This window comes from Symphalangus syndactylus, chromosome 21 (assembly GCF_028878055.3).
Source record: "Symphalangus syndactylus isolate Jambi chromosome 21, NHGRI_mSymSyn1-v2.1_pri, whole genome shotgun sequence".
NCBI classification, from domain to species: Eukaryota; Metazoa; Chordata; class Mammalia; order Primates; family Hylobatidae; genus Symphalangus; species Symphalangus syndactylus.
In genome coordinates, this window is record NC_072443.2 from 77,367,481 (window position 1) to 77,380,419 (window position 12,939).

Here is a 12,939-nt window from a genome sequence, read left to right on the forward strand (position 1 = left end):
AGGAAGCTGTGTCCATTATAAGACAGCAAGCTCATCTTTGTGCCAGTGAATTTGGTAATTTACTTTTGTGGCTTTAAGAAAAAGAAAGTGCCCCCAGGCCTCTGGAGTCAACGTAAAAGTATGTTGTCATGGTCAAGTGTTAGATAAGATGCAATCTATGTGTTATAGACAGCACACTGGAAATGAAAAAGCAAATGAAGGGCCTTAGCTAAAAAGACATGAAGGCACCCATTGGGAATACTATCATTTGTGTTGTTACAAACCTTTGTTAGAGAATTGAGCACTGGTCCTACCCCTATTTCTTCAGCAGTCAGGTGGAGGAGCTTGCTTGTTTTAAACTCACCCAGAAGACTTTCCAGATAAACCAGCCATGAGTCCAACAGTTTTCTCTGCCAGATTTTATTGGCAGCTTCCCCAGCAGAGCACCTCCCTCTTCACACTGAATTTCCTGTTTCCACTCCAGGCTTGCATAGTTTAATTTTATTTTGATTTTGCTGGTTTTATAATTAGTTTACTCACCTGTATGAATCTTTTCTCAATACTGAGGCTCGGCAGGCTGAGCAGAGAAACTTTGCAGGAAGGTGCTATTAATAAGAGTGCTGGCATAGCTTACAGATCTCGGATCTTTGGCTGGCAGCACGCCCTGTGTTCAGGAGGTGCTGTGTCCCTGTGAAACATGGTCTTGGGCTTAACCCTTTTCACGGCACTGTGGGATTGCAGGAGAGCGTGGGGGGTTAGAATTGCACTTCACTCTGTGCCCTGGACAGATGACCTAGTCTTTCTGAACCTCGTTTCCCTCATTTACATAATGTGTTTTTGACCCATTTTATACATGAGGAAAGTGAGGCCCGGGGGAGTGGAATGTATATGAAGCTCCCAGCATTGTGTGGGAGTGTTTGACAAATGGTGGTTACTGTCGTTGGCTGGTGGCTAGTTGTCACGTAGCTCCTTGGATCTTGGCAGGATCTCACCTTTAAGGCCACAGGATTTAAGAGTCAGTCCTTGTTCTGTGAAGTGCTGGAAGGAAGGTTTGTGGCCCTTTGTTCCCTTGATGGGTAAAGGTCTGACTTTATTTTGTACCCACTTGGTCTGTGGGCCCAGCATCTGGAAGGTGTTTGATTTTTGGCTTAATCAGTGAGTTCATCTTATGTGAGGCTAATAGGGATGTGATAACCTGTTGTATGTCCATAAAGCAAAGCACTTGAAGATGCTAGGAGCTCCTTGCTGCTTAAAGCACAGGTCATGGACCATGAGTATTGAGTTAGCTTCGAGCTTGTTAGAAATGCAGAACCTCAGGCTTAATGCCAACACTACTGGATCAGAAGCTCCATTTAACAAGGGCCCTGGCCATTTGTCCACGAGTTCATGTTTGAGAAATGCTGATGTAACTCCTCTTGTTCCTCAAATGGTGAGGAAGCTAGGGCCACAGAGAATATCTCTGTGTTATCAGAGAAGAAACTGAGCCTCCCTGGCGGTCTTCTAAGTTGCAAAAGTGAGAGGTGGAACTGAGACCAGATACAAATGCCTTTGCATCACTCCTTTATCTGACCCCATGCACTCGGGGCAGGAGCACGGCAGGTGACTCTGAACCACACTGTGCCAGAGGCAGGCAGGGCCCCCAGTTTGCCCCATGGGCCTGTGGCACTTCGAATTGCACCTTGCTCTGCTGACTAAAAATACATTTCTGTTCCTTGGCCCAAGTGCCAAGAGAAGTGGGGCTGTTTGGCCTTGTTCCTGCTATTCCATTAGACAGCATTGAAATATGTAAAGCAAGAGAGAAAAAAAAGAGAGTTACTCCCTGTTTGGGTTCAGTTTGGAAAATGCAGGTTAGCACTGGCAGCCAGCTCTTTGGCCTAAAGTTGGGCACCATCTGATTTGGTCAGTGATTTCTCTGAAATGACAGAAACCGAACGGGCTTTATCTTGGTTTTCTCTGAGGTGCCTGTGTGCCCTATTCTTAAACTGGATGCCTGGATTCAGTGCTGGCAGGTTAGGTTAGCAGCGTGACATCTGGGCAGCTGGATTATTGATAATCCTTCATGCCTTTTCTGTATTTCCCAAGTGGACCGTGCAAAGGACGAGGGAGAAAACAGCAGAGCAGGCAGCGGATGAGCATCATTTTACAGCCCAAAGAACCACCTTCCTCATCCTAATCAGTGAAGGCAGAAGACTTAGCAGCGCCATCCACATGATGATTCCAGTCACCCAGGCTTTGAACAGCAGGTTTTGCTGATGTGTCTGTTAGTTTTCGGAACTAGTGAACTGAAGGGTGTCACGTGTTCTGTAAATATTTAGTAGGCACTTTTTGTGCCCCTGCAGTTGTGGCCCAGAGGCTGTCCCAAAGGAGAAGCAGAAGCCTCAACACATCGTCTGAAAATGTGGTAGTTAATAGTTAGATGCTTATAGTCCTTAATCCTCAAATTCTTACTCCATTTTTGTGGGCAGACAGAGGATCAGAAAAAAAATAATTAAAATGTGCAGAGAGAATAGAGCAAATGTCTGCTGAGGCCATGTGAGTGACAGGAGCCCAGACAACTTTCTTGGGACAAGTTTATAGGTAGATGCATCACAGAAAAGTCAGGGCGAGGTGTGGGTCCTGCTGTTTCTGATACAGTTGTGACCTTGGATACATACGTTACTTTTTTTCTCATTCATTGAATGAGGAAGTTGAAGCAGATGGTAGAAGTACCCTCGAAGCTTGTGTATTCTCTTTGTGACCCGAAAGTTTAAGAGTAGGGGCAATAATGTCACAAAAGACATAGTTACCCTCTGACCAATAACTCACTGTTGTTGCTTTCTGTCTTTTCACAGAAGTAGTAGGTTTGTTAATTTTCAGCTTGGACACCTGTAATTATGGACTTTTGCCTCTGGAAGTTGGCCCTTTCTCTCTGTGTTTCATTTTGCTTATGCAGAAGTGAGCCAACTTCCCAGACACCAGAGCCCTCCCGAGATGGGTGGCACCATTGGGAGAGCCTCGTGGGAAGAGGCATTGCCCTGCACCTGGCTTTTTCTATCAGGGCTTCAAAAGAGACTTCCATAGTTTTGGGAACTGGAGTCATATGGCAAAATTTCAATTGGTTAATACTTTCTGATTAAAGGAATCTAATTCAATTAACGTATTTGTCAAAGAACAGATTTATTTGCATTGTGTTCAGAGGATGATGCCGGAGCCATTCATTCTTACTAAACAGAAAGCATAGAACTCAAGGAAAGCTCTTCATAAGAATGGGTTCCGGTGAGGGAGCTAATTTCATAAAATAGTGCTGAGAAAAAGAAACAGACTTTTGTTAAATGGGGGCAGAAGCTGCCAGTAGATTTTTACGTTTGAGTATTTTTTCTTTAATTTGAAATCCAGGAAACTCAAGTTACGATTCCCACAGCAACAGTAATTTTGTCTGATGCATAAATGACATTTCTGTTGAGGAAAAATCCGTGCGTTTCCTGTGGTGTTGCTGCACTCGTACCGTGGAGAAGATTGGTGACAGTGGAAATCGTTGAATTTTTCAGTCCTGGGAGTAAAAATGCATGTGGTATAGTCGGCCTTAGCTGTTGTCTCCTGTGCATGGACTGTAGCATATTACCATAGGGTTGGCCTTGTCAACCTAACAACTTCTCCAGCTGGTTTGTTCTAGACCTCATCCCTTTATGGTGCCCTGTCATTTGCTCTCCCCCAGCCTGTGTCCTCCACCAGGAGGAAGACCTAGGGAAAACTTAGGGGCACACAATTAATTGTGACTTTGTAATATTGCTATTAAAATTCCTTAGGTTTAGGCTGCATTTGAAAACACATTGAAATACCTTTTACTTCTAATCTTAAAAAAATGTTTTTGAAAACTATTTTTTTAAATGAGATAAGATAAATGTACCCAGGGGGATGGGGAGGCGGTGTGGGGCTGGTCAAATGGGTACAAAAAAATAGAAAGAATGAAGACCTACTATTTGATAGCACAACAGGGTGACTATAGCCAATAATAACTTAATTGTACATTTAAAAATAATTAAGAGTGTAATTGGATTGTTTGTAATACAAAGGATAAATGCTTGAGGGCATGGATGCCCCATTCTCCATGATGTGATTTTTATGCACTGCATGCCTGTATCAAAACATCTCATGTACACCATAAATACATATACCTACTATGTACTTACAAAAAAAATCAGAAAATTAAAAAAAAAACTTCCCATTAACTCACCATTTAAAAGCCACTTGCAGTACGTTCAGTGTTGTGCAACCATCACCACTACAGAATGCTAAAACATTTTCATCACCCCCACAACCCCCCGCCCCCCAAAAAACCCCATACTCCTTCAACAGTCACTTCCCATATCCCTCACCCTAGCCCCCTGGTAACCACTTATTTGAAAACTATTTTTTTTTTTTTTTTTTGAGGAAAGCATTTTTTCTCTCATGTTAAGAAATGAACCTGGAAGACTTAATATATAAATAACGTAATAAAATATCTGAGGTGGCTTTAACTATATTTTGCTGTGGCCTCTTAGCTGAAAAAAAAGTGATTAAATGAAAGGGATAGGAAGGCCGGGCATGGTGGCTCACGCCTGTAATCCCAGCACTTTGGGAGGCCAAGGCAGGTGGATCACCTGAGGTCAGGAGTTCGAGACCAGCCTGGCCAAAATGGCAAAACCCCGTCTCTACTAAAAATACAAAAATCAGCCAGGCATGGTGGGAGGCGCCTGTAATCCCAGCTACTCTGGAGGCTGCGGCAGGAGAATCACTTGAACCTGGGAGGCAGAGGTTGCAGTGAGCTGAGATCGCGCCATTGCACTCTAGCCTGGGAGACAGGAACAAACTCTGTCTCAAAAAAAAAAAAAAGGCGAATGGTGGGGGAGGATAGGATACTTAACATCCCTCTACTGTAATTTCTGGAGAATAAAACTTGGAAGGAAAGAAACGCAGTGTCCTACCTGTGACCAAGGCGGGAGGTGGTCACCTCTGCCCTTCCCTGGGGGCGAGTGAAGAGTGGACGAAGCCCTGGGTGGGGTTGGAGGGATCTGAGGCAGCAAAGGCCTGAGTCCTTATCTTGGCTGGATCTGTTGGTGAAGTAAAATCAATAGGAATACTTCACTCTCAGAGTACCCAGCAAACCCTCTGGAAAAAAAGAGGGGCGAAATCAATCTTCTTTACAGGCTCGTTAATGCAAAGATCAATTCGCATTAAAGTGTAATTAAAGAGTGAGCCTTAGAGAGAGGCAGCTGTGATCTGCTGCTGCTCAGGGCTGGGGGGAATAATAAGAGTCCCTTAGAGGGCCCAAGCTTGAAGCGACCTGGAGTGCAACGTCGGAAAAGTAGGCTTGGCCTCATGACCTGAGCTAAGGTTGTTAATAGTCAGGCTTGAAGCACAGGTGAGATTATAGTGAGGAACAGGCAGCGGCTGGCATTCCCACTGCACTTGTGTGTGGGGATGGGGGACTTACTCTTCATCTAAGGAGCTGGGTTGAGACGTCTTGTCCTTCTCTTCACTGCCTGCCTTTAAAACTTTCTCCATATTGCATCTCCTGAAGAAAGGCATCCTTCACTGGCTTAATAAAGAATTGATGTGAAACATTTTTCCATGTGATGTTTATCTTTGGAGGGATGAAATAAGAATTTGTCTTTAAAAGTTGAGTGGTAATCTCAGATGGTGGAGCTCTTTGTGCATTTATTCCTAGCTGGTCCTGTGGGCACCATAGGTGTGTGTACAGTCGAGGTGGGTGTAGAGATTCTCCCCAAGACCAAGGGTTGCCCCATCCTTCCTTCGGAGGAATTACCTGCTGGTCCCTCCACCAGTCACCAGACTAAGAGTGGACCTAATGAAGGATGTTAGAAAATACGAAAACAAGTATATAGGTCCCCATGCTACTTTGGACAGGCTTCCCCCATGTAGCAACCTGATTTAGCCTTACTGTTGAAGGATGGCCAGTCCATTTGGGTAAAAGTAAACCTTACTTTAAAAAAAAAACCTTACTTTTACCGTTTGGGTAAAAGTAAACCGTCCGGGTAAAAGTAAACCTTACCTGGGCTACTGGCATTTTATTGCTCTGGCAATAAAATGAATTCTCATTAAGAGTGTGGAGTTAAGAGTGAATGACTCCAGCTACTTTAGGAAGAAAATATGAGCAAAGCTGTGTTTTAAAAGGCCCAGGTTGAGTTTAAGTGAATGCCTTTTGTTCCTTGAGTAGTCCGAAGCTGTTTTGGTTCCCAGATGCTAAAGGGGGAAGATACAGCCCTAGTCGAGAAAACAGCACAACAGGGAGAAATTATATATATATATATAACATATATATAACATAATATATAATATATTGTATATAATATATTATATGTTACATAATATATTATATAATATATAACATATTATATAATATATTATATAATATATAACATATTATATAATAATATATAATATATAATATTATATAATATAATATTATATAATATATAATATATTATTATATAATATATTATATATTATATATATAATTATCTAAAGTTCTGTTCCTCTTCTGAGTTTTCAAAGATGCGTTCACTTCCTGCCCTGTTTGCCCAGATTTTTGTTGATGTGAACTGATTGTTTCTTCTGGATAAAACCTCATGCCTGTTCCCTTGGGAGATGGCAGCTTCTGCTCACTGGTAGACCACCTGTAGGGCTCGCTGAGACACAGGTCACTGGATCTCAGCCTCGTTTCTGGCGTGACTCAACGGGTCTGGGATGGGACAAGAGAATTTGCTTTGCTCATGAGTTCCCAGGTGATGATGCCACTGCTGCTGGCCTGGGAACCTGGCTTTGAGAACCACTGCTGGGGCTCATATGGGGCTGGGGGGAGCCCCAAGGCTCATGTGTCGTTTCTGACCAAGCTGTTTAGGCCTTGGGGGACAGTAAGTTTCTACTCCTAATGTCACCAGTGTGGTGGCAGGCATTTGTTCAGGACAGTGGGGTTCTGTGGCCTTGGTAATGGCTTCTGAGAAAGGCTCTGGGGCAGTGGGCAGAGTGAGCTCCAGTACCATGGACAGAACAGACCTGGGTGGCTCAGGGTTTGAGACCCATGGCTGTTACACATTTGTTTGTGCTTAATTTGCTGTTTGTTGGTGAACACTCAGGTCTGCCCAGCAGACCTTCACCGGCTACTGCAGAGGTGGAGAGTGCTTCATGAGCAGCCCAGCGTGGCAGGAGCCCTGTTGCTCTCTCAGCCGGTGGGTGCTGGCAGCTCTGCTTACAGCTGAGCATCCCCCCTCCCCCGGCAGGAGTCAGTTTTAGCACGCTTACCTTTCTTTTGATTATCAGTCACTCGTATCTGATCAGTCTTTATCCTCAGCTAAGACTTGAATGCCACCTCTTTTTCCAGATGGAAGTTAACAGGCGTGTCTGAAAGGTGGGCATTTTTCCCCCCATCCTACTGGAGTCCCCACCTGCCCCGTTGCTCCTTCCTAGCACTGCATTGTTTATGACCAGATTACTCTCCTCCCATTTTCCCAGCCTGGGAACTGTGGTCAGGTCAACAGTGGGCAAAAGAGATGAAAAAGTGGAGCAAGCCTCAGCTGGTTCATGGTGGAGACCGTGGGTTCCTCTGCACGGCTGCTGTGAAGTTGGCCAGCACATGCCCCACACGAGGAGTTACTGCCCTCAAGCAACTGGCAGTCTAGCTGCAGAGGAAGATGGGTGAATAGACAATTGTCATACAGGGGCTGGGGAATGTCTAAGGGGCACCTCACTGCCCGTCACTGATTGGGCACATGACAGAGAAGGTTGGGTTCCCAGATGAAGCGACATTTTAGCTGAGGCTCCCTGTTCTGCAAACCTCCTTTCTCTTCCCCTACACGGAGGTGTAAGTTACAGGCACTAAATAGAACACCCTAAATGTTCAGCCAACACATTGGTACTTGGAGGAGCATTCAGAGGAATACTGAAAGGACATGGCTAATTCCATTTTTAGGCCAATTTGTGCACACACACACCCCCTCACTCACCCCCCACCCCCAGCACATACCCTCCCTTGCCCGCCTTTTTTGTTTTTCAACAGGCCGGCTTTTATGAAGAGCCAGAAGGCTGCTGTTGGAAGGAAGAGCAAGGCCCGTGGTTCTTAGAACTGCAGCCTCATCAGATGCTGGATACCACCAGGGAGCCTCAAAATAGAAAATTAAACACCCAGTTTACAAAGAAAGCTCTCTGTCCCGGAAACTTCCCAGGGATTCCGTAGTGCAGACTGCCACTTGCCCCCCGTCTAAGCGAGCCTTTCTCTGGGAAAGGAGCTGCTGCGGCCTCCACAGCCAGCCTGCCAGATTACACAGTCATGACTTGTCATTTTCCTTCTCTCTTTTCTTTCCTTTTTCTCCTTTCTTTGAGAGTGGGGGTGGTGAGCCAGCCAGATGAGAGGTACATCTGCAAGTCATTTGCTGAGAAAGTGAAGGGAACACCAGCTGTGGGGTTGGGGGAGTGGAGGAAGGGGAGAGCCCGTGGAATAGGAGCTTGGTCATAGAGATCACTGCCTCTTTTGGAAACTCGGTAGCTTTTGTTGAGTGTAGGGCTTTCTTCCTTTCCTCCACCCTGCCCGCCTCTTTCTCTCGTTCCTTCCCTTTTCCTGATGACCATGTAAGCTTTAAATATAGCCCAAGATCCAGTGGGGACCCGGGTTGCTCCGCAGTATTGGAGAAGCAGTGGATGGTCTCGGAGGGGAAGTGCTGCTCCTTCCAGCAGTGAGTGCTGAAAACCCTCCAGGGCTGCTTGAAATGGAGCCGGGAAGCGGAGCTGCTCTGTCATTGCACAATCTCCCGTGTGAAAGGGGTTGGCTCCAGCCCATATCAACAGTCTCATTCCAACTGGGACCATTTCCTCCTCTTCCTCCTCCCCCTCCTCACTTCCTGCAGGTGGCTTCTGTAATCCAGTTACCACTGGGAAGCCTCATGTGCATATGCACCTAATCTGAAAATGGCTGGCTTGACTTTGACCTGTGTGGTGACCTTGCAGGGAAGGCAGGGCCTATTGTGTCTGCTCACACCTGGGAGCCATTTTCAGCTTTTATAGCCCAAGTGGAAGAAATGTGTTTGTGTTTATGCTGGGCCTTTCCTTCATAAGGCCTGTCGTTGTTGGGCCATACATAGGGAATATTGGATTCCCCCTGCTTGTTTAAAGGCAAGAGTTTTTAAAGATAGGATAGTTTACTCAGTATATTGAGTCCTATGAAATCGCTGTTTGTGTTTTGTTCAGTAACGGTCAAACATCAGCAATCTTGTATTGTTCAGCCTTTTGAGAAGAAAAAATAGTGACCGTCAGCATATATGGTACACTGATATTGGCAGGCATTGCTCTATGGACCTCCCAGGAGCTGTCTTTTTTTTTTTTTTTTTTTTTTTTTTTGAGACGGAGTCTTGCTCTGTCGCACAGGCTGGAGTGCAGTGGTGCGATCTAGGCTCACTGCAAGCTCCGCCTCCCGGGTTCACGCCATTCTCCTGCCTCAGCCTCTCCGAGTAGCTGGGACTACAGGCGCCCGCCACCACGCCCGGCAAATTTTTTGTATTTTTGGTAGAGACGGTGTTTCACCGTGGTCTCGATCTCATGACCTCGTGATCCGCCCGCCTCGGCCTCCCAAAGTGCTGGGATTACAAGCATGAGCCACCGCGCCCGGCCCGGACCTGTCTTACTTTGTCACCTCTGCAGTCCTATGAGACACAGGATCTGTTAAGCACAATTTACAGATGAGGCACCTAAGGCACAGAGAGGGCAAGTAACGTGCTCGAGGTCACAGAGCAAGGAAGCATGAAAGTTGGATCCTGTTATTTCTCTCCATCTTTGGGGCTTATGCTCACTGTACACTTGGAAGTGTGTGGTCTGGGAGCCTAGAAGGGTCTTGTCCTTTTAAGTGCTGACATTTCGAACTGTACTAGGTGTGGGAAGCCTTGGTATTGTGGCCCAGAGGCTCTGATGTTACTCTGGAGCGTGGAGTCAGAGGCTCCTACCCCGCAAATGCAGCATGCATCTCCCGAAGTGGTGCTGCGTGCCTCTGTAATGCCCTTGCTTTAAAAGCCTCTTTCTGACCCGAGGTGAACTTGCTTTGGGTAGCCCTTGGTATGATTTTCTTTCACTGATGGGAAGTAACAGAAGGTCCTTTCCCCCACTGTCTTTCCCTGTCTCTCTCTCTCATGTCAGTTCAGAGCTGATTATGCCGGCCATCTGTGAAAGGTACAGTGAGGAAAAACACTCTTGTCGTCAGGTCTCGGCAGAGCCCAGAAGTGTTCAATTGTGCTAGTAGATTCTCGGATAGTGGCTATCTGCCCCCGAACACATCACTTCAAGGCGAATTCCTCTGCAGTTTCCTCACTTCCTGGATGCCTTTCAAACCCAAAGAGCTGAAATAAAGGTGCCAGTTTGTGGTTTTTTTCCTTCCCAACTTCATCAACCAGGAGATGAAATGTGTGCTGTGAAGTGTGCAGCCCCCGAGGTACTCATGGGCTGTCCTCTCAGGGGCCACTGGCTTCTGTCCACCTAGCTGTCCTATTGTAGAGTCTCTTTGGGGGCTCTGATACATTTTTTTTCTCGGGGACGGCTGCTGTGAAGTTAGTTTGTAAATAGTAGGGCTCCTTCTCCACGTAGCAGTAGGACAAAGGTAGGTACAAATGGATCTCTTCACCTTACGCTGATTCAGGCATCATGTGGGCTTTATAGAGAGGGGGCAGTTTTGCACAGTGGTGAAGAGAAGGCTCTGTATCCATCAGATCTGGGTTTGAGTCCTGTCTGCATCACCTTTGCTATGTCACCTGGGCAGGTTCTCTCAGGCCTCAGTTTTCTCATAAAATGATATTTGCCAATAAGGTGGTGGTTAGGATTAATTAAACAGTATGTGTCCTCAGTGTAGTGTCTGGTACATACTGAAAGTGCACTGAGTGTTAGACACTCTTGCTATCTCTGACAGCTTTGTACGAGCACCTTTGGGGCTGTGGGCAAGGCAAGCCTGCTTTTGCTGCTGTGCTCTGAGGGGCATTGCTCCTCTCTACACTGAACCCTGGAGGCCACCTGGTATTGGAGACTGGAGGGGAGTCTATTTACATCCTGTAAATATGGATCTTACTTGCAGATCTCCATCATGGCTCACCCTCCTATAAACCAGTTGAAGCTTACAGAAAAGCCCCGTATATGTATCTGTTCATTCCTCTTACGGGAGCTTTTGAGGACAGCAGCAGAGTTTATTTTCTCTCCTCTCTCCTCATCTTCTCTTTCTCTACTTGGGGTAGGTGCAGCAAGCAGCAAAGTGCTAGGCAAATATTTAAGTGGTGGCTTTCACTCATAGTAGAATGACCTAGGGAGCTTAAAAAAATCTAGATGTCTACGTCTCAGGGCAGTTAAATCAAAACCTCGAGTTAGTGGGCTGGGGAGCAGAGGGGGTGGGTGTTGGGCCCAGGCTTTGTGGTGGTTTTTTTTTTTTAAAGTTCTCCAGGTCATTTCAGTGTGCAGCCAAAAGCTTTAATAAGCCACAGCTGGGTAATTGCAAGTGAAAGGCATTGTTCCTCCTCTCCTCCCCTCTCATAACTATCATTTAAAATACCCAGGCTCCCCCACCTCCCTGCGCTCCACTCGTTTTTTTTCCTCTTTCTTTCTCACCAGGTGGAGGGGAAATAAATACTGAGGCTGGCCCTCATTTTAGTTACTTATGACTCTGGGGATCCCTACTAGAGGTTTTAGTTACCTCTTTCACTGTTGATTTAATCTGAAGATACTGTGCAGTTAGCCACAGCGTGATGAGGAAATTGCTTTGGTGGTGCACGGGTGAGGGTGTTTGGTCTGATTAGACCTGCCCACCTTATTTGGAGATCACAGAATTCAACTGTGCATTTGCCCCTTATCTGGGTCATTCTTTCTGCTGATAGCCCACCCAACTGACATTTGCATTCTACCTATACGTCAGAAATGTCCCACTATGATGGTAGAAAAAACTCCCTTTATAGTAAAACGAGGCAAAACTGACTCTAAGCTCCTTAAACTCCTTTTTCTTTTTAACTTCAAAAGTAAGACTTGGCTCTTTAAAAAAAAAAAAAATGTAAATAGATGATATAGAAACTGAAGGATCTCACCCAAAAGCTTTATTATAATATAGCAAAGTTCTGGTGCTAAAATTGAGTTGGATAATTATATAATGGGATTTTGTGAAGGTTGTGTTTGGAATTGGATGCTTGGTTAAGTTGCAAAGAGTAGAACTTTGGAAATGAGAAAAAAAATTCCCCTTGGACTTTTTAGAATGTGACTTTTCTCCAAATCAAATGTACTTTTTATAAGGGGAAAAACAGTGGTTATCAGCATGCATAGTGAAGTTTTTCTGCCTCGTAATTGTTTGGTTCTTCTCAATCGGAATGAGAGCTGGCGTGTTGAGAAAGCCAGCATGAGCTTCGTGGGCTGTGCCCGGGGAGGCTTTGGCGCAGTTCTTCCAGGGGCTCCCCTTCCCCATGGCCTTGCCGACAGCCATGATAAACCCTTTCACCACCTGGCTTTCCTCACGGGCTAGGCTGGCCCCTGCTCCATCTTCCTCTCCTCTAGTGTGTGTTAACAAGAACCCTGATTTGGTGATGCTATAGCAATTATGTGGTTCCAAGTAAGAGCCCAGTGCCTGTCTTCACTTTCCCCCATTCCCTGGAAAAGAGCTGTAGTCCCTGAGAGATTCAATTCCTCATCAAAGGAAATGGTGATGTGGCAGAGATGTGCATTCCCTGCCTTGGTGGCCTCATGGGTCACCTCTAGGAAGAGAAAGCCAAAAGGCATGAGTTGTTGGCACAGTGTTGAGGACTAGGTGGCCTCTCACAGCGCCATCCCTTTGTGGGCATTTCAATAGAGAGCATTGGTCCATTTTTGCTCACCTCCAGCTGGGTGCTGGAATTTCTGCAGTGGTATCTCTGTCGCAGGGGAAGCCCTCTCACCGTGCTCTTGTCGGGACATAATCCAAGGCTCATTCCAACTCTTGGG

General features: G+C 45.9%; 1 protein-coding gene across 3 annotated transcripts in view; it reads left to right on the forward strand.

The window, feature by feature from the left end:
• Positions 1 to 12,939, forward strand: part of LRIG1 (leucine rich repeats and immunoglobulin like domains 1) — a 123,000-nt gene that overhangs the window by 50,451 nt on the left and 59,610 nt on the right. The gene's annotated exons all lie outside the window — the stretch shown is intronic.